Source organism: Kogia breviceps, chromosome 11, assembly GCF_026419965.1.
Source record: "Kogia breviceps isolate mKogBre1 chromosome 11, mKogBre1 haplotype 1, whole genome shotgun sequence".
In the NCBI taxonomy this organism is placed as follows: Eukaryota; Metazoa; Chordata; class Mammalia; order Artiodactyla; family Physeteridae; genus Kogia; species Kogia breviceps.
The window spans coordinates 76,729,485-76,756,202 of NC_081320.1; the positions used below are offsets into that span (position 1 = coordinate 76,729,485).

A 26,718-nucleotide genomic window follows, 5' to 3' on the forward strand; every position below is an offset into this window, starting at 1 on the left:
AAAATAGGTACTTGTCAAGAGTGGAGAAAGAGCAGGGTCTGTGTTGTAGATTATCTGGCATTTAAATAAACAGGTAAGAAAAGCATAACCAACTTTGTGATACCTGAATTTAAGTGCTGCTCAAGTAGCACTTGCAAAGAGATCACTGATCCTCCTTCATAAGAAAGGCTGGAGGGACATCGTACATTTATAGCTTGCCCATTTTGTATCAGGTGCTAGCCTGAGTATATACATGTCATCTAAATTAGTCCTCACATATGTAATCATTTCATAATGGGGCCACTTTATCATTCAACTATACAGCACAAATATTTGAGTATTTCCATGTGCTGGGCATCATTTTACACTGAAAATTCAACAGTCACTACAATAGACAAGATCTCTGCACTCACGGTTATCTGTCAAGGGCAGATCAACATTAAAGCAGCAAGCAAATAAATAATTATGAATTTCCTATAGGAATAGTGTCATAAACACAATAAAAGAGTAAAAAGAATAGAAGGTGATCGGTTTTATACAGGATGATGATGGGTTGCCTATAACATCCATGCTCTTTTCCATCCTTGTCAGATAAGGTGAGCTGGTGACACTGGCGAGATCCTTTGGAATTCACTGAGCTCCCTGAAGTAAGAGCCAAAATCAGGCTCTTTAGATAATGATTCTTCAGATATGGAGTCAGAGGCAGCTTCCTTTCTGAATTTGACCAGAAAAGATTTGGAATAGGTAGAGAACAGGTAGAGGTGGGCAGTCCTACTTTATTATTTCAGAAAATGCCTTTCCAAGAAAGTCACATTTGAGTTGAGGCAAGGATGATGATAAGGGTCTCGCCAGGCAAAAATTTACGGTAACAGTATTTGAGGCAGAAGGGACAGTGGCAGAGTGAGTCAGTGGGAGGAAAGCATGGGATGGGATTGGTGAGCAAATCAGAAGCTGATATTGGAGCCTTTGGGGACACAGGAAAGCATCTCATTAGGTCCCTCTCAGCTCCCTCCTCCTTTGAGATTTGGAAGCTCAGCAGCACAATTTTATTGCCCCTTAGGAAATAATACAGAAGTTAGAATTCCTCCTGGCTCAAACAAGAAGGTTCTTACAGTGCTTTGGTTGGCCAGACCCCACTAGGCCATGTCTTCGATTTGAGGGAAGGCATTATGTTTTCCTCAAGCCTAATCTTTTACCTCATGATGTCCTCTTAGGGAAGTGAAAACTTGGCTTTTAAGATGAACACACAATGCAACAAATGATTTTTTAGTAATTCCTGGAATCACACTGTCTGGGTCCCGTGGAAGAAACAAAGTTAAATACGACGTGTTCCCTGCCTTTAGGAGATTATAATTTAGTAGGCTCTAGAGTTGTAGAATATAATCATTACTACTTAGTACTAATCAGTTTGTCATAAAGTATATTGGTACTTGCTAAAATACATGTTTCAAGTCATTATTCTCTATGGAAATTCCAAAATTACACTAGCGTTCTGATATATACTGTACAAGAGTCACATTTTATTCCATACAAACTTTAGCAAAACATCACTACATAACAGTGACAATAAATAATACTTCAGAATCATATTCTAATTCCTTGTCATTTTTCACTTGATATGTGTACCCAATTTTAGATTCATTAACTGACATTAATTAAAGTACTCAGCAACTCTGAAAAAATCTGCAAAATAAAGTGGTGCGTTTGTATTTTTAGAGCAGTTTTCTATTAATAATTCTAAACTTTGAGTGTGGTAGATTTTAGATATGGTAATAGCATTTCATTTCCCAAAACAAGATTGCATTTCACAGACATATAAAATGATATATAACATAAAAATACATGTTCTTTAAGATAGCACTAAGTATTACACATGGGTCATATGAAGAGAGAGAGAATGCAGAATTGGGAATTTAAAATTAGACGATTAGATACAATGTAGACTATATGATTCCTGTAGTCATTACCCACATATAGGAAATGAGACCAGTGGTTGTCATTAAGAGATGGAGTCCAACAAGTTTCATAAGCTGAGGATAAAAGGGAAGGGATCAATATCCTAAAGAAGATTATTGCTTGATTAAAGCCTATGAAAAGGAGCAGAGATCCTTGGATTGGAAGAGCTGCTATCCTTAAATCAATAGGCTCTTCAGTTTTGTTCCCCAACCCCACCCCCAGAAACGGTGCTCTAATGAGTATTTTTCACAAAGATGGGCCCCTTGAATTCTTCTTCCTAGTTTAATGCAGGTATACTCAATAAGGAAATGTTCTATTGTAAAAGTAAGCTTCTTAAATCAGGAATGAAGACTTAATAGAACAACAAAATGGCCTAAATTGAAAATTGTGAGCTTCCTTCCTCTACAGGCATTTGACCACCCAGATGCTTAAAATGGAGTCCTACATAGTGATAGACTGGCCTAGGAAACATCTAAGGCTCCTTCTCAGTCAGCCATTCGGAATATGGATGAACATCTGCACTCTTTATAGAATGATAGGAGTCTCACTACCATGGATACCTGTTTAAATACAAGCTCAAATTACTTTAGAGCCTTTATCATTACTACTAATAATAACAACAGTGTCATTTAAATATGCTGTGTTTCTGAAGTCCAAAGGAAATTTTTTTGCTTTTACTGTCTTCTATACAATACTTGTTTCTTCTTTACTGATTTTCCAGTTTTGCTTCTCAAATGGGTATCCTCTAGTGATTTCCACTACCTTTTTGTTGTTGTTGTTTGTTTTTTGCGGTATGCGGGCCTCTCACTGTTGTGGCCTCTCCCGTTGCGGAGCACAGGCTCCGGACGCGCAGGCTCAGCGGCCATGGCTCACGGGCTTAGCTGCTCCGCAGCATGTGGGATCTTCCCGGACCGGGGCACGAACTTGTGTCCCCTGCATCGGCAGGCGGACTCTCAACCACTGCGCCACCAGGGAAGCCTTCCACTACCTTTTGCGATGTCTTCTGTACTTCTGGCCACATCACTGAGAATACCAATGTTCATGACCTACATCTCTTCTCCATCCTCATCTCCAACTGCATTTGATACCAGGAACTCCTTATATACTCCCTCTTCATCTATAATACTCTAAGCTCATGAAGAGAAACATCATATCCTTAGACCCCTCTCCCACATTACTATGCACATAAGAGTCCTCCAAAGATTCATTAAATGAAAAAAAAAAATCAGTATCTCCATGCTAGTTCCTTTGTTTTATACCCCTAGAGACATTTCCTGTTTCTTTTCACTTTCCTGCACTCTCTCAAAATCCAACTCATCCCCAATGTATATAGATTTAATTTTAAATGTGTCTTTTATGTTTAACCTTACCTTTTTCTTCCCAGAGCTTTCAAGTTCAGCCGTGATTCTCCTCAGAGCTGGATTATTTTAAATAACTTCTAAAGTATATGTCAGACCCCTAGGTTCCCTTTTAAAGAGATCTTAGAGAAGATGGAATATTCTTCAACAGATCAACTTTTATCATATTTTTTAAATCCCAGCAAAAACCTATAAATTGTATTCCCATTATCTAAACACATTCTGGCCCTATAGGTATAATCGGTTACTTACTTTCTCTCAGACTCCATGGCTATAATCACTATTACCCTCACAGAAAATACATATACAGGCCCTTGGAGAAGCCAACTTGTTTCTTAAACTCAAGGTCAGAGGATCACACTGGATTGACCAATAACACGTTGTGGTAGGCAGAATTCTAAGATGGCCCCCAAGATTCCTAGCCCCTAGTGTAGACACCTTGTATAATCCCCTCCCCTTGAGTGTTGGTGGGAGCTGGGAATATGATCAATGTCACTCTCATGATTAGATTACATTATACTGCAAACGTGGAGGAATTTTGCAAATATAATTAAGGATTAAGGTGCCTAATAGTTCATCAAAATGGAGATTATCCTAGGTGGACCTGATTTAATCATGGCGTTTTAGAAAAAGATATAGAGGTAAGAGACAAGTAGCAGCAGCAGATGTTCTTCTGCTGATCCTGAAAAAGCAAACTTCCATTTTGTAGAGAGGGCAACATGGCAAAGAATGGTGGGCAGCTTCTAGGAGGTGAGGTCCTCAGTCCTACAACCACAAGGAACTAAATTCTGCCAACAACCAGTGAGCTAGGAAGAGGACTTCAAACCTCTAATGAAATTGCATCTCTGGGAGCACCCTCACTGCAGTTTGTGAGACCCTGAAATGAGGACATAAGCTATGCCCAGATTCTTGATCCACAGAAATTGTGAGATAATATATGTGTGTTGTTTTAAGCTGCTAAGTTTGTGGTCATTTGTTATACAGCATAAAAAAACTAATTATACACTTTGTCTCCTCTTACTGGTTTGCCTGGACCATTTTTATTGATACTTAACTCATTTTGACTTTTCTGAATACATCCTGACTCTCTGGAGTTTTGACTTCCTTACCCCAGCCTCTAAAAACTGCATGTTTCTATACCATGCTGAGCCTCCACGGATTTCTGACTTCTGTAAGTTTCCCTCAGCTCCTGCCTCTTCATACTATACACTCTAATACACCACTTTCTCCTGGTAGCTGCTTTGTGACACCCCACTCTGCCCTGCCACTTATGTCTCTGTCACCTGAAGGCCCAATCTACAGTCCTATGTAAACTGTTTGAATCCAAACTATACTACATCTCATAATGAGTCAAGTATAGAATTATAGGTCAAAAGACCTCCAAGTTTTCAGTGGAGGCAATCTGCATCTGGTTCTCACTGAGTTTTCCTTCTGCCTCATAATTAATTCTTTGAGGAAAGTATCAGAGGGTTCCTAAAAGAAAGCAGGCACTGGATCTCAATAAACAGACACCCCTTGATAGAATTGGACAGACAGATTTGTTAAAAAAGGAAAAAAAAAAGTATCTGGCTGGCAGCAAGTGCCCATTGATGCAGTCCTGTTACTGAGAGTCCCAGTGTGGTTGCAGCCTGGACTCTTCCTTCTGACTCTCCTAACTTCAGAGGTGTGAGCTGACCACATTGTTGCCACCTTTGTTCTCTAAATCAGCTTAGTCCCTAGCCTCTGGTCTTCCTCAGATCCCTGCTCCAGGGCCAACTCACTGACTAGCCTTGCCATGACTGCATGGCCCATTTCAAAGGGACTCTAGTTACTACCTTGTCCTATCTTTCATGACCTCCATCATATTCTTGAGAAGGTGGCAAACAGCCTCTGTTTAACATCACTCAGCACTTGAGCATGACCTCAAACAGTGCTTATCAAATCCATAAATTATTTGGTGTTTTTCACATCCTTGTCTACATTTAACTTCATGTGTCAAATTGACTGGGCCATGGAATGCCCATATATTTGTGCAAACATTATTCTGGGTGTTTTGGGATGAGATTAGTATTTGACCGGGTAGGCTGAGTAAAGCAGATTGCCCTCCCTAATAATATGAGTGGCCGTCATCCAATCAGTTGAAGGCCTGAATAAAACAAAAAAGTTGAGTAAGAGGAAACTTATCTGGCCTGATTGCTTGATCTGTGACATCAGTCTTCTACCCTTGGACTGAAACTTACATCATTGGCTCTCCTGGTTCTCAGGCCTTCAGACTTGGACTGCAGTTTATACCATTGGCTCTCTTAGGTCTCTAGCTTGGGACTTCACAGTCTCCAGAATCATGTGAGCCAATCAATTCCTTAAAATAAATTTCTCTCTCATTCTCTCTCTCTCTCTCTCTCTCCATACACACACACACACACACACACACACACACACACACACACACACACACACAGAGTTGACCCTCGAACATGGGTTTGAACTGTGTGCGTACACTTACAGGTGGATTTTTTTCAATAGTAAATACTACAGCACTACTGTAGTTGGATCCACAGTTGGTTGAACGTGCAGATGCAGAACCACAGGTTCTGCAGAGGGTCAGTAACACTAATTCCCATGCTGTTCAAGAGTCAACTACAGATAGATAGAAAGATAGATAACTAGATAGATAGAGATCGAGATATATAGATAAATAGACGTAGATATAGATCTCCTATTGGTTCTATTTCTCTAGAGAACCTTAACTAACATACTTATCTCTCTCTCAACTAAGCTCCTAAAGAGCAAGAACAATTCCTTGGGATTCTCTGCCTTCTTTTCCCATATCCACTACCGTGCTTTGCATGCTGTGGCTGTTTTATAAAGGTTATTAACTGAACCCTTAGGGAAAGAAAATCTGTTGAAATTCCTTACCAAGACTGTGATGTATTAGTATAAGCAATATTGATTGGCATGCCCATTAGAGCTCCCAGGAAGCCAGGGCCTTTCCTGTGGACAAATAATTTGAGTTGCCCTGGTCACAATGAAGAAGAGGAAGAAAATAGCCTTTTTTCTCTGCAGAGGTTTGCTGAGTCAGTTCTCCTAAGGAGGCTTCCTCTGTGTTTGTTATCACTTCAGTATTTCTAAATTGGCAAGAAAGGATACAAAGGAGTAAAAACCAGATTGCCACTTGTCAAATCAGAATCAGAGTGAAAATTAAAGATATGGAGTTCCAGAGACTTTGTGAGTTTTTCTTTTTAAAGGATAAAACCTGATTTTTTTTTTTTAAAGAACAAGAATAATGAAGGGAGGAGAAGGCAAAGAATGGCTAGTACAGCCTAGGCAGAGGCTCTCTCCAGAAGCTTTCAAAGAGCTATATGACTTAGTCTAAATTAAGAAAAAAGAACCAGACATGTTCATCTCTAAAGGCAGCCTTGCTAAGGCATGTAACACTTCTCTCTCTCCATTAATGTTAGAAACAGGGTTACTCAGTCACAGCCTGGGCCATTTTTCAGTTCCATCTTCAGAATTCAAGGACAAGTAGGTAAGTTCACGTAAAAAGATAAGTTATATTTGGCCAGACGAGCCCACAAAAGAGCACTGGGCTAGATAAAAACATCCTGAACCTGGCACAGTCAAAAAAGTTATTCATGCAACTGATTGAAACTCCGGCTCTTAAACAACCTTCAGGGAGAACCTGACCTGACCTCATAGGGATTCTGAAGAATTTTCCATTCCCATTTCCAAAAACAATGCAATTGACCTCTGCAAACAATAAGCGACTGGGATTCCAGGTTTAAAAAGAAACATGGAAACATCTGGTACAAATGCTGAGCCTCTTGCTTCTTGGGAAATCAACCTAAAATATAAATACAACCTAGAATTGGCACAGAGAATGTTTATATAGTCCGAATGTTGATAAATCTCTCCAAGTCCCACAGGTTCTTATCTACAAAGCATTAGGCAGTAAACAGTAATCCAGGGGTTGGATTGCCTCCTGTGAATATGTTACATCATTAAATGAGACCAATTACCTTTTTGTTTTCAGGTTAGGGAGCCATCACTTAGGTTAAAGCTACAAAACAAGCGAGACTGAGAGAAGATGGCGGAAGAGTAAGAAGTGGATATCATCTTCCTCCCCACAAACACAACAGAAATACATCTACACGTGGAACTGCTCCTATAGAACACCCACTGAATGCTGGCAGAAGACCTCAGACCTTCCAAAAGGCAAGAAACCCCCCCGTACCTGGGTAGGGCAAAAGAAAAAAGAATAAACAGAGACAAAGAACAGGGACGGGACCTACACCAGTGGGAGGGAGCCGTGAAGGAGGAAAGGTTCCCACACACTAGAAGCCCCTTCACGGGCGGAGACTGCTGGTGGCAGAGGGTGGAAGCTTCAGAGCCACAGTGGAGAGCACAGTAACAGGGTGCGGAGGGCAAAGCGGAGAGATTCCCGCAGAGGATAGGTGCTGACCAGCACTCACCAGCCCGAGAGGCATGTCTGCTCACTGCCAGGGCAGACGGGGTCTGGGAGCTGAAGCTCGGACTTTGGTCGGAAGCCGGGAGAGGACTGGGGGTGGCGACGTAAACACAGCCTGAAGGGGCTAGCGCACCACGGCTAGCCGGGAGGGAGTCCAGCAGTCTGGAGCTGCCGAAGAGACAAGAGACTTTTTCTTCCCTCTTTGTTTCCTGGGGTGCGAGGAGAGGGGATTAAGCGCGCCACTTAAAGGAGCTCCAGAAACGGGCGCGAGCCGCGGCTATCAGCGTGGACCCCAGAGATGGGCATGAGGCGCTAAGGCTGCTGCTGCTGCCAACAAGAAGCCTGTGTGCGAGCACAGGTCACTCTCCACACCTCCCCTCCCAGGAGGCTGTGCAACCCGCCACTGCCAGGGTCCCGATGATCCAGGGACAACTTCCCTGGGAGAACACACGGCGCGCCTCAGGCTGGGGCAACGTTACGCTGGCCTCTGCCACCACAAGCTCACCCTGCATCCATGCCCCTCCCTCCCCCGACCCCAGCCTGAGCCAGAGCCCCTGAATCAGCTTCTCCTTTAAACCCTGTCCTATCTGAGCGAAGAGAAGATGCCCTCGGGCGACCTACGTGCAGAGGCAGGGCCAAGTCCAAAGCTGAACCCCAAGAGCTTTGCGAACAAAGAGGAGAGGGGGAGGTCTCTCCCAGCAGCCTCAGAAACAGTGGATTAAAGCTCCACAATCAACTCAAAGTGCGCTGCATCTGTGGAATACCTGAATAGACATCGAAACATCCCAAGTTGAGGAGGTGGACTTTGGGAACAAGATATATTAATTTTTTCCCCATTTTCTCTTTTTGTGAGTGTGTATGTGTGCACTTCTGTGTGAGATTTTGTCTGTATAGCTTTGCTTTCACCACTTGTCTTAGGGTTCTGACTGTCACGTTTTTGTTTTTTTCTTTTTTCATTTTTAAAATTTTTCTTCTTAATAATTATTTTTATTTACATAATTTTATTTTATCCTACTTTATCTTCTTTCTTTCTTTCTTCCTTTCTTTCTTCCTTTCTTTCTTCCTTCCTTTCATCCTTCATTTCTTCCTTTCTTCCTTCCTTGCTTCCTTCCTTCCTTTCTTTCCTTTCGATTTTTTCTCCCTTTTATTCTGAGCCATGTGGATTAAAGGCTCTTGGTGCTCCACCAGGCATCAAGGCTGTGTCTCTGAGGTGGGAGAACCAACTTCAGGACACTGATCCACAAGAGAGCTACCAGTTCCACGTAATATCAAACGGCAAAAATCTCCCAGATATCTCCATCTCATCACCAAGACCCAGCTTCACTCAACGACCAGCAAGCTACAGTGCTGGACACCCTATGCCCAACAACTAGCAAGACAGGACCAGAGCCCCATATATTAGCAGAAATGCTGCCTAAAACCATAATAAAGCTACAGACACCACAAAATGCAACACCACCCATGGACCTGCCCACCAGAAAGACAAGATCCAGCCTCATCCACCAGAACACAGGCAGTAGTCCCCTCAACAAGGAAACCTACTCAGTCCACTGGACCAATCTTAGCCACTGGGGACAGACACCAAAAATAACGGGAACTATGAACCTGCAGCCGGCAAAAAGGAGACCCCAAACACAGTAAGATAAGCAAAATGAAAAGACAGAAAAACACACAGCAGATGAAGGAGCAAGATAAAAACACACCAGACCTAACAAATGAAGAGGAAATAGGCAGTCTACCTGAAAAAGAATTCAGAATAATGATAGTAGAGACGATCCAAAATCTTGGAAATAGAATAGACAAAATGCAAGAAACATTTAACAAGGACCTAGAAGAACTAAAGAAGAAGCAAGCAATGATGAACAACACCATAAATGAAATTTAAAATACTCCAGATGGGATCAATAGCAGAATAACTGAGGCAGAAGAACAGATAAGTGACCTGGAGTATAAAATAGTGGAAATACCTACTGCAGAGCAGAATAAAGAAAAAAGAATGAAAATAATCAAGGACAGTCTCAGAGACCTCTAGGACAACACAAAATGCACCAATATTTGAATTATAGGGGTCCCAGAAGAAGAAGAGAAAAAGAAAGGGACTGAGAAAATATTTGAAGAGATTATAGTTGAAAACTTCCCTAATATGGGGAAGGAAATAGTTAATCAAGTCCAGGAAGCACACAGAGTCCCATACAGGATAAATCCAAGAAGAAACATGCCAGGACACATATTAATCAAACTATCAAAAATTAAATACAAAGAAAACATATTAAAAGCAGCTAGGGAAAAACATCAAATAACACACAAGGGAATCCCCATAAGGTTAACATCTGATCTTTCAGCAGAAACGCTGCAAGCCAGAAGGGAGTGGCAGGACATATTTAAAGCGATGAAGGAAAAACACCTACAACCAAGATTACTCTACCCAGCAAGGATCTCATTCAGATTTGATGGAGAAATTAAAAGCTTTACAGACAAGCAAAAGCTGAGAGAGTTCAGCAGCACCAAACCAGCTTTACAACAAATGCTAAAGGAACTTCTCTAGGCAAGAAATACAAGAGAAGGAAAAGACCTACAATAACAAACTCGAAACAATTAAGTAAATTGTAATAGGAACATACATATCAATAATTACCTTAAATGTAAATGGATTAAATGCTCCTACCAAAAGACACAGACTGGGTGAAGGGATACAAAAACAATACCCATATATATGCTGCCTACAAAAGACCCACTTAGGCCTAGGGACACATACAGACTGAAAGTGAGGAGATGGAAAAAGATATTCCATGCAAATGGAAACCAGAAGAAAGCTGGAGTAGCAATTCTCCTATAAGACAAAATAGACATTAAAATAAAGACTATTACAAGAGACAAAGAAGGACACTACATAATGATCAAGGGATTGATCCATGAATAAGATATAACAATTATAAATATTTATGAACCCAACATAGGAGCACCACAATATATAAGGCAAAAACTAACAGCCATAAAAGGGGAAATCGACAGTAACACAATCATAATAGGGGACTTTAACACCCCACTTGCACAAATGGACAGATCATCCAAAATGAAAATAAATAAGGAAACACAAGTTTTAAACGATACATTAAACAACATGGACTTAATTGATATTTATAGGACATTCCATCCAAAAACAACAGAATACACATATTTCTCAAGTGCTCATGGAACATTCTCCAGGATAGATCATATCTTGGGTCACAAATCTAGCCTTGGTAAATTTAAGAAAATTGAAATTGTATCAACTATCTTTCCCAACCACAACGCTATGAGACTAGATATCAATTACAGGAAAAGCTCTGTAAAAAATACACACACGGAGGCTAAACAATACACTACTTAATAACGAAGTGAACACTGAAGAAATCAAAGAGGAAATCAAAAAATACTTAGAAACAAACAACAATGAAGACACGATGACCCAAAACCTATGGGATGCAGCAAAAGCAGTTCTAAGAGGGAAGTTTATAGCAATACAATCATGCCTTAAGAAACAGGAAACATCTCAAATAAACAACCTAACCTTGCACCTAAAGCAATTAGAGAAAGAAGAACAAAAAAACCCCAAATTTAGCAGAAGGAAAGAAATCATAAAGATCAGATCAGAAATAAATGAAAAAGAAATGAAGGAAATGATAGCAAAGATCAATAAAACTAAAAGCTGGTTCTTATTTTTTTTTTTTTTTTTTTTGCTGTACATGGGCCTCTCCCATTGTGTAGCACAGCCTCCAGACACGCAGGCTCAGCGGCCATGGCTCATGGGCCTAGCCACTCCGCGGCATGTGGGATCTTCCCGGACTGGGGCACGAACCCATGTCCCCTGCATTGGCAGGTGGACTCTCAAACACTACACCACCAGGGAAGCCCTAAAAGCTAGTTCTTTGAGAAGATAAATAAAATTGATAAACCATTAGCCAGACTCATCAAGAATAAAAGGGAGAAGACTCAAATCAATAGAATTAGAAATGAAAAAGGAGAGGTAACAACGGACACTGCAGAAATACAAAAGATTATTAGAGATTACTACAAGCAACTCTATGCCAATAAAATGGACAACCTGGAAAAAATGGACAAATTCTTAGAAATGCACAAGCTGTCGAGACTGAATCAGGAAGAAATAGAAAATATGAACAGACCAATCAAAAGCACTGAAATTGAAACTGTGATTTAAAATCTTCCAATACTCCAATAAAGATGTTAAAAATAAATAAATAAATAAATAAAATCCTCCATCAAACAAAAGCCCAAGACCAGATGGCTTCACAGGCGAATTCTATCAAACATTTAGAGAATAGCTAACACCTACCCTTCTCAATCTCTTCCAAAAGATAGCAGAGGGAGGGACACTCCCAAACTCATTCTATGAGGCCCCCATAACCCTGTTACCAAAACCAGACAAAGACGTCACAAAGAAAGAAAACGACAGGTCAATATAATTGATGAACATAGATGCAAAAATCCTCAACAAAATACTAGCAAACAGAATCCAACAGCACATTAAAAGGATCATACACCATGATCAATAGGGGTTTATCCCAGGAATGCAAGGATTCTTCAATATACACAAATCAATCAACGTGATACACCATATCAACAAACTGAAGGAGAAAAACCATATGATCATCTCAATAGATGCAGAGAAAGCTTTTGACAAAATTCAACACCCAATTATGATAAAAACCTTGCAGAAAGTAGGCATAGAGGGAACTTGTCTCAACATAATAAAGGTCATACATGACAAATCCACAGGCAGCATGGTTCTCAGTGGTGAAAAACTGAAACCATTTCCACGAAGATCAGGAACAAGACAAGGTTGCCCACTCTCACCACTCTTATTCAACATAGTTTTGGAAGTCTAGCCCCAGCAATGAGAGAAGAAAAAGAAATAAAAGGAATCCATATCAGAAAACAAGAAGTAAAGCTGTCACTGTTTGCAGATGACATGATACTATACATAGAGAATCCTAAAGATGCTACCAGAAAACTACTACAGCTAATCAATGAATTTGGTAAAGTAGCAGGATACAAAATAAATGCACAGAAATCTCTTGCATTCCTATACACTAATGATGAAAAATCTGAGAGTGAAATTAAGAAAACACTCCCATTACCATTGCAACAAAAAGAATAAAATATCTAGGAATAAACCTACCTAAGGAGACAAAAGACCTGTATGCAGAAAATTATAAGACACTGACTAAAGAAATTAAAGATGATACAAATAGATGGAGAGATATACCAAGTTTTTGGATTGGAAGAATCAACATTGTGAAAATGACTCTACTACCCAAAGCAATCTACAGATTAAATACAATCCCTATCAAACTACCACTGGCATTTTTTACAGAACTAGAAAAAAGAATTTCACAATTTGTATGGAAACACAAAAGACCCCGAATAGCCAAAGCAATCTTGAGAACAAAAAATGGAGCTGGAGGAATCAGGCCCCCTGGTTTCAGACTATACTACAAAGCTACAGTAATCAAGACAGTATGGTACTGGCACAAAAACAGAAATATAGATCAACGGAACAGGTGAGAAAGCCCAGAGATAAACCCACACACATATGGTGACCTTATCTTTGATAAAGGAGGCAAGAATATACAGTGGAGAAAAGACAGCCTCTTCAATAAGTGGTGCTGGCAAAACTGGACTGGTACATGTAAAAGTATGAAATTAGAACACTCCCTAACACCATACACAAAAATAAACTCAAAATGGGTTAAAGAGCTACATGTAAGGCCAGACACTATCAAACTCTTAGAGGAAAACATAGGCAGAACACTCTATGACATAAATCACAGCAAGACCCTTTTTGACCCACCTCCTAGAGAAATGGAAATAAAAACAAAAATAAACAAATGGGACCTAATGAAACTTAAAAGCTTTTGCACAGCAAAGGATACCATAAACAAGACCAAAAGACAACCCTCAGAATGGGAGAAAATAGTTGCAAATGAGGCAAATGACAAAGCATTAATCTCCAAAATTTATAAGCAACTCATGCAGCTCAATAACAAAAAACCAAACAACCCAATCCAAAAATGGGCAGAAGACCTAAATAGGCATTTCTCCAAAGAAGATATACAGACTGCCAACAAACTCATGAAAGAATGCTCAACATCATTAATCATTAGAGAAATGCAAATCAAAACTACAATGAGATACCATCTCACACCGGTCAGATTGGCCATCATCAAAAACTCTAGAAACAATAAATGCTGGAGAGGGTGTGGAGAAAAGGGAACCCTCTTGCACTGCTGGTGGGAATGTAAATTGATACAGCCACTATGGAGGTTCCTTAAAAAACTACAAATAGAACTACCATAAGACCCAGCAATCCCACTACTGGGCATATACCCTGAGAAAACCATAATTCAAGAAGAGTCATGTACCACAATGTTCATTGCAGCTCTATTTACAATAGCCAGGACATGGAAGCAACCTAAGTGTCCAACAACAGATGAATGGATAAAGAAGATGTGGCACATATATACAATGGAATATTACTCAGCCATAAAAAGAAATGAAACTGAGTTATTTGTAGTGAGGTGGATGGACCTGGAGTCTGTCATACAGAGTGAAGTAAGTCAGAAGGAGAAAAACAAATACCATATGCTAACACATATATATGGAATCTAAGAAAAAAAAATGTCATGAAGAGACTAGGGGTAGGACGGGAATAAAACACAGACCTACTAGAGCATGGACTTGAGGATATGGGAGGGGGGAGGGTGAGCTGGGACGAAGTGAGAGAGTGTCATGGACATATATATACTACCAAACTTCGGTGGATAGCTAGTGGGAAGCAGCCGCATGGCACAGGGAGATCAGCTAGGTTGTTTGTGACCATCAAGAGGGGTGGGATAGGGAGGGGGGGAGGGAGGGAGACGCAAGAGGGAAGAGATATGGGATCATATGTATATGTATAACTGATTCACTTTGTTGTAGAGCAGAAACTAACACACCATTGTAAAGCAATTATACCCCAATAAAGTTGTTTAAAAAAAAAGGATTTTGGGGATGATTGTACAAGTGTATGAATTACTGAAAAATCACTAAATTATAAATTTACAATGGATTAATTTATGGAATGTAAATTATGCCTCAATAAAGCTTTGAAAAACAAAAACAGCAAGGAGCAGGCTATAGGGAGTTATACATGAACCAAGATTGGCAATACATTGATAACTGTTGAAGCTAGGTATTGAGTGATGAGGATCATTAAACTATTCTTTCCTCTTTTATGTTTTAAATTAGGAATACCGATATACATAAATATCACTATACTTCATGCTCATAAGTGGCCTTTTAAGCAATTAAAGTTGTCATATAGACTTCCAAGAAGGCTCAGAGTGGGACTGTTTTCCTAAACATTTTGATGCCTGCAAGATAATTTATACAATATGATATTAATGATAGCTGAACTTCCTAAGGAAGTTCACATTGTATAATTTTATTTATACAAAATGTCTGGAAAAGGCAAATTTATAGATTTTTAGATTCTACTAATGAATGAATCTTGGCAGGTTCTTTTCTACTAAAAGCTTGCCAGACAAAGACATTAAGTTACTTGAGATTCTCTCAACTAGGCTGTAGTTGTGGCAAAAAACGTCAGCATTTTAACAAGCCCTTCTGCTAACTAGACATTCCAAAAATGTCCTGTTTTTTTTCTGAGAGTTGACATTTTTTGGAGTTTTTGCATTAAGGATGATCCCTACTTTTCTGGAGAGAAACTAAAATGGTGTAAAGTCTATGGAATTTGGATTCAGAACTGGGTTAGGTCAAGTTCCAAAGCTGACCAGCTGTTTCACCTTCAGCAAATTACTTGTTCTTCACCTATAACATATATAACAAATCTGACCTTGCAGGGCTATTGTGATTACTGAAGTATATAAACTATATAAAGCACCTAACAACCTGGCACATAGTAGGTACTGAATAAATGATAGTTTATTTACTGTCTAGTCATTTGCTAAATTTTATCTCATAATAAAATGTAGTTACTATTGTTATAATCTTAGTACCATATATAAGATACCCAGAGGTTTTCAAATCTAACTTTACCAATGAGGATGCTAAGCTTTGAGGACTTCAGAAATCCCAAATTTAGAAAACAAATCTGGACTAGAACCCAAGTCTTGACTCTTAAAGTCAGTTTAGCAAAATGATTAAATGACCGCTTTTAATCAGATACTTTGGGTTTGGTTTCTAGCTTTGCCAATGAACACTTAGCCTCTTTACACCTAGTTTCCTCTTTTGTAAATAATAATAATAATAATAGCAGCTTTCTCAAAGGTTTGTTGTGATGATTAAATGAAATAAAGCACACCAGGACTTAGAATATAGGGGCCCAATAAATGTTAACTATATGCACTATATTTTCAGAATTCTAAGATATATATTTATATGTTCTACCTAAAGTCAGTGTCTTAAAATTGAAACTTATGTTAATTTTAGTAGAGTTTGCTTTTTCCCCAGAAAGTTACTATGAATTCTGTTTCTTAAAACTTACACTTACTTAGACTCAAGGAAATGTCAAGTTACCAGCTTAACTGGGTTCTGTTTCCTCTACACTTTAATATATCCAAGAAGTTATTAAGATCATACGGTGAGTTGAAGGCTGGGACCATGTCTTGCTCATGTTTGTAATCCCAATACCTAGCACTGGAGAGTGGTTCAGTAAGTATATACTGAATGAATGAATAAAAAAAGAAGAGAGAGAGGGAGGGAAAAAAGAGGAGTTTTGAATAGGTTAAGAAAGATAATACAATGGGAAGAACAAGAGATCAGATACCAAGAAGATCTGGGTTCAAGTCTTAGAATTGCCATACATTGTTAGATGATATTGGATAACATCTAAACCATCTTTTAAAAAAAATTTTAGGCAGGAATAATGATACCTACATAACAGGGTTACACTGAGGATTAAATGACATGATTACTGTGATAGACACATATACCCAATCATCGACTTTACATCTCCATTTGGATGTCAAGTCTTGAACTTACTATCTCCAAAGCTGAACTCTTGATTCAAGTCCCCAGCTCAGCAAATACCACCTCTATCCATTCTTTTTTCAAACCCAAAACATAGGCATGTTACCTGACTCCTCTCTTTTCCTTATTAACTATATCCAATCCATTTGCAAGTGTTCTCAGCGCTGCTTTAAAACTATATCCCAAATCCTGGCGTTGTTTACCTCCTCTACTACCAACATAACCCCAACCACTGTCACATCTTGGCTACATTTCTGGTGTCCTCCTGCCAGTTCTCCTTGCTTCTACTCTTGCCTCTTTTTACTTGTACTCCACAGAGCAGCAGAAGTAATTCTTTTGAAAGGATCTGATTAAAATATAAACCAGATCCAGTAACTCCTCTGATCTAAATTTTAATTAGATTTACAACTTCATTAGAATACAACCGAAAGTACTTAAAGAGGCTTGTCATTCCTACACCCCCACCACCATGCCCACCTTACTTCCCTGACCTCACCCCTATCACCTCCTGCAGGCTGAGCTCCAGACACACACACAGGCCTCCTTGTTGCTCCTCTGCCTGCCACCCTCTTGCCCTGTGAATCCCATGTCTGGAGTGAATAAAGTTTGGTTGGGACCTGAAGCTTATATAATTAAGTCAGGGAATGCTCTCTTAGAAAAAGAAATAAAACCACAAATACAAAATTAGGTTAATAGTTATTTAGAATGAGAACAGAAATTACAGGAAATTGTTGGAGCTCCAGAGATTACTTTGGAGTAATCATTCAGTTTCTTTGGAGGTATCTTCAGCTTTCTAACAGAAATGCTTACATACACAAGCTTCCTGATGGCAATCCAGTTTCCCCTCCCTGTAAAAACAATCTACAGTTCCCAGCACTTCCCATCTCTCCCAGAGATTCTTGCAAGTGAAAGTTCCTGAAACTTAAGCTTCATTTGCTTCACAATAAGTCCACCTCTGCTCTGCGCTCACTCTTTCAAGTCTCTGAAGAAAAGCCACCATCCCATTTCACTCACCATTCTCCTACCCTGCTTCCCATTTTTTCATAGTACTACATTGTTTGACAGCACCTGAGATGTTACATGTTTGTTGTTGTTTTTGCTTACTGTCTGTCTCCCTGATTACACCTTACTGGAATATGAGCCCTAGTATTAGGGTAGTGTTTGCTTTATCCCCTGTATCACCAGTGTCTAGAACAGTCAGCGACATATAGTACATTCTCAAAAAAAAAAAAAAAACATTAATTGAGTTAACAAATAAACGAAAATTAGGTTGAAATATTATATTATGGCTTGAACTAATTATTTGCCTGAAGTGCTTTTCCTTTTGTGGGGTGAATATCTAAAATAAATGCCTAGAAACAAAAATGATATATTTACAAATATGTCAATTTCCAAGAATCTGGAATAAATTAATTTAATTTTGATGTTGTAAGCAAAATAATTGCAAATTTAATAAATCTCTTCAAAGCAGATAATCCTCGCAGTCATCTGATATCTTTTTCATACTGTACAAATATCATGCTTGAAACTGCACTGATTAATTTGTTTTAGTTTCTTAACTAATGTACTAAATTTACTAAATTAGCTAATGTAGTTTACAGAATGACTAATAAATACAATTCAGAAATATGGTGAACTTGAAAGTGATTGGCATGGGAGGAAAAATAAAAATATAATTTCTTTGCAAAATCCATATCCTGTTTTCTTCTAAGGGACTTTAATGAAGACAGACCACACTCTAGACATGGTGCTATTTCAGGTTTGGAAAGGCAGTTTGGGACTACCACTGTAGCCTTTCAACTCCTCCTTCCTCCCTTATTCTACTAAGGAAAATTGGGATAGTGAGAAAAGACAGTTTAAGAAAATCCATATCCTGTCAGTTCTCAGAAAAAGAATTCATAATTCATTTCAAAACCCTAGAATAATCATAGTCAGCTTGAGCAACTGATAATCCAGTAATCAACAAACTCTTATTAATGATGTCTCCTTATTACAATAAAGCAAACTGTTGTTATAATTATTTATCTTTATCATTTATCCCACTTCCCTGTGGATAATCCATGCATAGCTGCATAAACTTATCAGATGTGAAGAAAGAGTTGCTGTTAGGGAAGACTGCAGATTGAACACTCATTGAATGCCTTCAAGACATGGGTTAAATGTAACTATCTCAGTATGTCCATCTTGGGATTCATCAGGTTTCTGGGCTTTAAGTTTCTTGATGTCTACTGTGCCTTGATCCATCTGCTATTTCCCAGGAAGTCACTTCTCTGACTCCCAACATTTTCTCATTGAGGCCAGTCTTCCATATTCCCTAAGGTTCAGGACCTCCCATAACCCATACACCTCAGCAACACCTTCAGGAACTTCATTACTTGTAAAAACTTTCCCTTGTTATCATCAGCTTACCCTATTAACTAGATGTCTGCACATGCAGAAGAGAGGGTGAGAGGCTAATTAAAGACCAGAAATTAAGTTAAGAAATCTGGAAAGAAAGTAGCTCAATGCCTTTGTTCTTTTCTCCTACTTTCCCAGAATGTATCAGTTGTTGCTGAACAGGGTCAAATAGAAAGGAATAGCATTAGCACTAACAAGTCACTCGCTCAAAGTTGGATTCTTTTAATGAATAAATTTTAATAGCTCTGTATTAGTATATCACTAAAATATTTTAGCAACACCCAGATAGGTCTTCTTTCCTAGTGCGAAATGCAAGGGGCTATTATTCCACTTCAACTGTAGATAGGCTTTCCACTGGATCTTGAAAGTGTAATTCATATGTTAAATATCAATTCTAAAAACTCAATTACAAGCCAAAACTTAGGTAAGAAGGTCTTTCAGAAAATAATGATATAGGTCTTAGCCTAAATCCCTTTTGGGGGCTTAGCAGGGTGCTTCTTTGCACTATCCTTAGCAGAGAGGATTCAAACCTATCCTCCTGCATTCTGGATTTAGTCCTTTCTGCCTTGACTGCTCCAATATGTTATTTGCTTGTATTCAACACATGGAAAAGGCATGGACACTGTCCACATGTGAATCAAAGGATGCGTTTTATCTACCAAACTTGACAGTATCCCTAAAAATCTGACATCCTCAAAATGTCAAAACTAGATGAGTGAATAAACAAAACTTCCAGGCATGTGATCAAAATTCTCACATTTGGCATCATGTATACTTAGCTTAAATCAGTGAACAACTGTTGTGGGTTGAATAGTGTCCCCCCAAAATTCATGTCTACCCAGAACCTCAGAATGTGACCTTATTTGGAAATAAGGTCTTTGCAGATATAACTGGTTAAGATAAAGGCAAACTGGATTAGGTTGGACCCTAAATCCATTGACAGGTGTCTTTACAAAAAGAGGAAAAAACACACAGAGATTCAGAGGAGAATGCCACGTGAAAACAGAGGCAGAGATTGGAATGTCTATATCTATAAGCCAAGGAAGGCCAAAGATTGCTGGTATTCACCAGCAGCTAGGAAAGAGGCAAGGAAATATTTTTCTCTGGAGCCTGTGGAGGGAGCAGGACCCTGCCAACACCTTGATTTCAGACTTTTGGCCTACAGAACTGTGAGATAATAAATTCCTGTTGTTTTAAGTCATCCAGTTTGTGGTATTTGTTATGGCAGCCCTAGGAAACTAATACAGCAACCAACACGGAAGATTCCAAGAACTCAGGCTGACTTTGGGAGGATTCTTCCTTGAGAATGGAGTTTGAAAAACAAAAATAAACTATAGACTAAATCCACATCAGAAGCAAATAGTTGTCTTCTCCTCAGAATGGGAAAATAATACAGATTCTGCTGACTGAAAAAAAATGCACAACCTACAAGTTGAGAGTTCTGTTTTATTTGGCAGACATTCTTAAGACTTCAAGCTGGGGAGACAGCCTCTCAGAAAACGCCAAGAAAACTGTTCCTTCTGAGGAGGCAAGGGGGGGGAGCCAGGATATATAGGAGTTTTCACAACACCAGGTAGTCAGAACAAAAGATTACTGTTAATAAAACAAAACTAGATTACAGTGTCTCAAGTTAAGGAATTTACTGCTTTTCTATGTATGGGAAGATATAAGAGTTTGGGCTCACTGAAATCATTTCCTTGATATGCACTTCAACTATCTGGGGCCAGTATCCTGTGTTTTCTCATCCTGAGTTTCCTCAGGCTGCACCATCAGGGGTGGCTGCAGGTTGATGACTGCTAGATGGCAGGCATTCTTTGCTTCCTTCCCGAGTTCCCTCTTAGGGCTCACCTTCAAGGCAACTGTAATGTGGTGGCTAGATCCTTTGTTTACTGATATGGCAAGCAATATTTTATTTCTCAGTTTCTTTCTATTGGGAGAGGCTTCTAGATACCTCTCAGAGCCATATTTGCCTTCACTTAATTCTTTCTCATTTCTCTTACCTCACATTTTTTGATGAAGACTGTGCTACTTAATTACTATTTTTCAAATGGAGACATAATTTTTGATTCAGGGTCTTCAAAGTCTTGTTTTCAGCTCTAAGCAACACTCTGTGAGGCTATAATATGGTGCTCAGATCAGGCAGACTGGGTGGTTGTTGTTACAGGTTGTAATTTCCTGGGAAACGCTGCAGAATGTTCCAGAATGTCAAGACTTAACCAGAATGAAATAAATCACAAACAAAACCATCCCTCCCAAAATAAGGTGGAAAAACTTGAGGGAAATATAATTAAGTCAAATTTGCAACTTTGTTTACATATAAATTAGATGCGAAATTGAGTGCTGCTGGCCAAAGGTTAAGGAATTTGTACCCAATTTGTAACTTGTAGTTGGCAGCCAACAGGAAAAAACAAAGACAAAAATTCAGCCTTCCAGATCCTCCCTGCCTATCTGCCCAGGGAAGTTTTCTCACTGACTAATGGCCCTCTTCCAATGTTCTGCACATCCTGCTTCAGTACCCTAAGCACAGCCACAAGTTTCAAAAGTCGTTTTAGCCACAGAAAATGGACCCAACTTGTTCTGGTGTTGGCTTCTCACAGAGTTAGAAAGAGGGAGAAATATGTTGTTTTTACTCATGCCGAGCTTTTTTAATGCCAGAGTACTGAATGAAGATTTCAAAGGAAAAAAAGTAACAAAGGAAAAATAATCAGTAGTAAAAGCCAACTAATGGCTAACAACTATAAATGTTTGCTGTACACAATACATAGCTGCAGAAGGGGAAAGAAGAGAGATTGAAATGCTGATCAAACGAGTTCTGTTCGATTAAAAGAATGGGAAGTGAGACTTTGAAATGAAATGTCAAAGAGAGAGTCCATCCAAGTTCGTTCTCTGCACTGACCTCTCACATGCCCATCTTCAGAGTCCTTTCTGAAAATCAGCTGCAGATTATTTCTGAATTTCTCTTGGAGGAGGAGGGAAAATACAGGCTGGTTTTCTTGATGCACATGGACAGTGATTCAGGTTTGGATACAAACTGGATTCTAACTCTTTCCTTCCTTTCTCCAGGTCTGCATCCTTTCCCTTTGAGCTGTTATCGGCAGCTCTATGAACACAGCTGGGAAGATGCCATGTAATCCTGCAACTCTGATTTGTAAGAAAAGCTGAGTCACAGTGAAACAGCAGTTCCTGCAGGACCTATATGAAAAATTCTAAGAGAGACTGACTGGCAAGGCAAGTGCTGAGACTGTTAAAAGATAAACTAAGGCACATTAAAAACGTTAAGAGTCTATGAGCAAAGACTGACCCGAATCAGGCAGCACCAAACAGGAAGTGGTCGGGAGCACTCCACCAAGAGGAGCCTGGGGAAAGACCTTTATACAGAAAAGACAGAAGGAAAGCATTGATTGGCTATAGCTTAAAGTCCAGTTGGCTGTTTGTGACTGGTTGTCCTTGGGTTTTGATTTCATAACCTCGAGATATTTACAGGCTTAGATTTTATTTTTCTTACCTAGACCTCCATAGCATTAAAGGTACATCAGTCTAACAGCCTCCTTGCTTAATTAATTTAACAAGACTTAATTATAGATAAAGGGAAGTAAAAAAAGTTAAGTGGATAAAGGATGGAATTTGGAAGGAAATGACCTGGGTTAAAGTCCTGGCCTTGCCCCTCAGTGGCCTTGGACATTCCCTTTAGCATGTGGCTAACTGTAACAACACCTGTCTATAACAGTATCTGGTATATGGGCAAGGGCCAATTCTGTTGATAAGGCACAGTGATAACTTCTGTAATTTAGCCACAATTGGATTATTTCTGGGTTCCATGTCAAATGGAAACAAAGTTAGTCACCCTGTTTTAGTTTACAGACAGACTGATTTCCGTTGTGTGCTACTATATAGCAGGGTCAACCTCCTTCTGAAGACATGGATAATAGTTCCTATACTATCTGTGCTAACCGTACTATAGGATATGTCTTATTCTGATGTATTCTTGGGGCCAGGGCAGTCATAGTCCATCAATGTAAATTACAAGTGCCCTTAGAGAATGGCCATAGGTTTGAAGGCCCTAAGATCCCCACAGCTGTGTCCCTTGAGCCTCAACAGTTAGAATGAGGGCCACTGCCCAGGGCTAATTTGAACTCCTCTGTATTAAAATCCTCAAGAGGTCTTGTTGGATCAAAGCACAAGCCCTTTCCCAAAACTGAGTCCTAGCATTATCCAGCATTATTTTAGAGTCTGCCTGTCCTACTTCACTAAACTTCATTTTCTTTCCAGGCTGACTCCCATCGCTTGCCTTCCTCCTGGAATAGAATTCCCCCTAATCTGTATATTATAGTTAATGGGTCTTTTCATACGAAAGCTGTTTCTCATCTAAAGAAAATTTAGCTTGTTCCATGATGCCCAGACAAGTATCTATCTCCTCTAAAACGCTTTTCATGTCTAAATCCACCATGCATGTTGTTGCCACTGTGTACTAATGGCCTGAGTGCAAATTAGGATACATATTATGTCCCCAAAAAAGGTTGGGCCACCCAATACTAGGGTTAGATGAGTAGCAGTCACACCTAGATCTAATTTACTTTACTTTGATTAATCCATAAAGCCTTCCTCATCTCAGGGTGGGGCTATTCCAAGGGGAAATTCAATTCCCATGTGATGCCTACTGCTTTAACTGCATCAGAAACCAATTATGTCTTCTTATTGTGCTTAATAGCTTTCCATCCACAAAAACAAGAATGACATGTATTTGTGGATAGCACACTGTAGCAGGTCAGGAAATCATTGCTATATTTTTTCCACTATAGCCAGGGAACTTTCTAAGCATTTTATCAGCAAGGTTTATAGTTACACAGTAATGTCTGCCAAGAGTTGTACCGCCACAGGGTCTAATGGCCCGGTAGGGAGTAGTTCTTGGAAATTCTTTCCCAGATATACCCTTTGTAGCAGATGTAACCAGAAATTACAGTCAATGGACACTAGCATATTACTAGAGTTCCACTCAGTAACTAACAGTTGACCCAGCTGATTATCATATTATGTGACCAAAATACCTCCAGAGCAATACCACTCAAGTTTTCAGGCTTCCACTGGCCTTGTCAAAAAGCAGGTTCAAAAAGCAGGAGCAATCTCAGAAAATATATGGCTCCATTCTTTCAGGAATCTGGTATAAATGTGCTAAAAGAAAATACTGTTCTCTTAATCTGAGCCTCTCTTGAAGGACCGACGTAATCTTGAATTTCCTTTGTTCCATAACCTATTTATTAATTCCTTTACCCTCAGCTACTATTTCTCCTTCTCGCCATTCATTCCTGATTTTTACCCAAATTTTCCATCTTTAAAATGGATGTTAGGTTCAGCCACTGCACTGTTCCAGATTGCCAGCAACAATACCAGTCTACCAAGTGCCTTCCCCTCAATTCATTCCTATCCATATTGGGTATAAGTTCATAGGAACAGAACTTAGTGGGCTACCTCAATCACTGAGCAATACAGCTAAATTTACTGTCAACCCCAATTTTGTCAGATAAGATAATGGCACAATCCATCCCATCAAGCCCTTAGGAATTTTGACATAAAGGTTTAAATGTACAGTTACAGTTTCTTGCAGAGAGATCAACCCTGTTTCTGGCATGTGCAGTTGCAGTCTTGGTTCCAGGAACACTTCATCATGTAGGAAAAAAGAATGGTGAGGTGATATGAGGAAGAACTGTATAGCTGTACAGTTCCAGCATATTCCCCCACCCCCAATTCCACGAACCCCACAGAAAAGTGGAAAAAATATATCTAGATAATCTTATATGCCTTCTGCTTTATAATAGTAAATAAGGAAGTATCCCAGAATCTTACATAATATCCATCCCAATAATGCATTCAGGTAAAGGAGACACAATCACTTCCCACAAAGCCAATTCAAACATCCCAATTTTCATTCAAACTTTTACCTAAATCCCATCAACCACTGCATCCTCATATCTTCCCAATCTAACTGAGCACCTGTTAGGATTTTACCAACAGGTTTTAGAATCACAGTGCATTTGACTCCCATATCAAGGAGTCCCAGAAAAGTTTCTTGTCCAGTCCCTGGCCATTTTACCCACATATGTGCATATGGCCTTGAGTCCCCAGTCACGGCTTGAACTAGAAAACCCTCATTCTTTTATCAATCCTCATTTTGATTAACTTGACAGATCATTGCCCCCAGCAATTAAAAATCAGTTTTCTCATTTTCACCTTTGCCTTTCAACTTCTAAAATTCCTCCAACCTAGAGCAGATTTGTTTAGGGCCCTTCAACAATGGGGAACAAGAGCTCCCATTGATCCACCCAACTTCCCATAGTGTTGCATTAAGACCTGTTTCAATCCCATCAATGTCTACTTTATTCATCCTATTTATTAATAACCTTCTAAAGATTTCCACCCTTCTGAGATGAGCCCCTTGAATCTCTTGTCTTTCTCCCATTCTCTTGTGAACCATTCTAATTTTCTTAGCATTTGTAAGACCTACAGGGGAAGCTAAGACAACAAATCTGATAAGGCCTCTCAGACCACTCAGAGCCATGCAAAAGGGGCTCCCTCAATCATAGCATTTGCCATAACCTGCTTAAGGGGGCATATTAAATGGACAAACATCGTGATCATCATGAAGTCAATCCAGCATGGCTTATATACACAACACATCAGCCACTTCATCTGCGGAGTTTCATTTAGCATTTAAAGAAGAAGAACAATCCCTCTTCTCACAGTAAACAAACATTACAATGACTTGTCCACCCAGGTATTAACCTGCTGTGTGTCTAGACCATGTACAGCCATCTGTGACTGTTCATCAGTGAGCTGTGTCTCCTGTATCAATCAAAATGTTCTTCCATTCTGCAGCATTCAAAACCAAGAATACTGCCCCTAATTGGCTATTTTCACAATTTATTTTAGTAACATTTCTTTAGGAAGCCAATGATATCAATCCCCCAAAATGAGACAACTCCTTCACATCATGCCTCCTGCTTTTAGTAATTTCTTGGTTTTGCCCTCCCCACAACTGGATTACTTTCTTGGTGAAGAGAAGTTGTAGAGTTTCTAACTATTGTCCAAGAATAACTTATCTCTGGTGGTGGCTGTGATACCAGAGCTATACCTTGGACTGGCTGAAATCTGAACTTGGTGCCGCATCAGGATCTACTCCAATACTCTCCTTTACTTTTATTTTAGCTATCACAGATGACAATAACTAAGGGATTGTATATTTAGCTTATTTCCTGTCATCTTGTATTTCTTTATGTATCCACTGAACCAACTCCTCTGGAATTGGGTTTATCATTTCTAAATTTGGTAAGTTTTTTTTTTTAAACATCTTTATTGGGGTATAATTGCTTTACAATGGTGTGTTAGTTTCTGCTCTACAACAAAGTGAATCAGTTATACATATACATATGTTCCCATATCTCTTCCCTCTTGCATCTCCCTCCCTCCCACCCTCCCTATCCCACCCCTCTTGGTGGTCACAAACAACCTAGCTGATCTCCCTGTGCCATGTGGCTGCTTCCCACTAGCTATCCACCGAAGTTT

General features: G+C 39.4%; 1 long non-coding RNA gene across 1 annotated transcript in view; it reads right to left on the reverse strand.

The window, feature by feature from the left end:
• LOC136792092 (uncharacterized) overlaps positions 1-22,245 on the reverse strand; it is a 326,865-nt gene extending 304,620 nt beyond the window's left edge. Inside the window, exon 1 of the long non-coding RNA XR_010835254.1 lies at positions 22,058-22,245. This is a non-coding gene — a long non-coding RNA (uncharacterized lncRNA). The remainder of the gene's footprint in view (positions 1-22,057) is intronic.
• Positions 22,246-26,718: the final 4,473 nt, after the last annotated feature.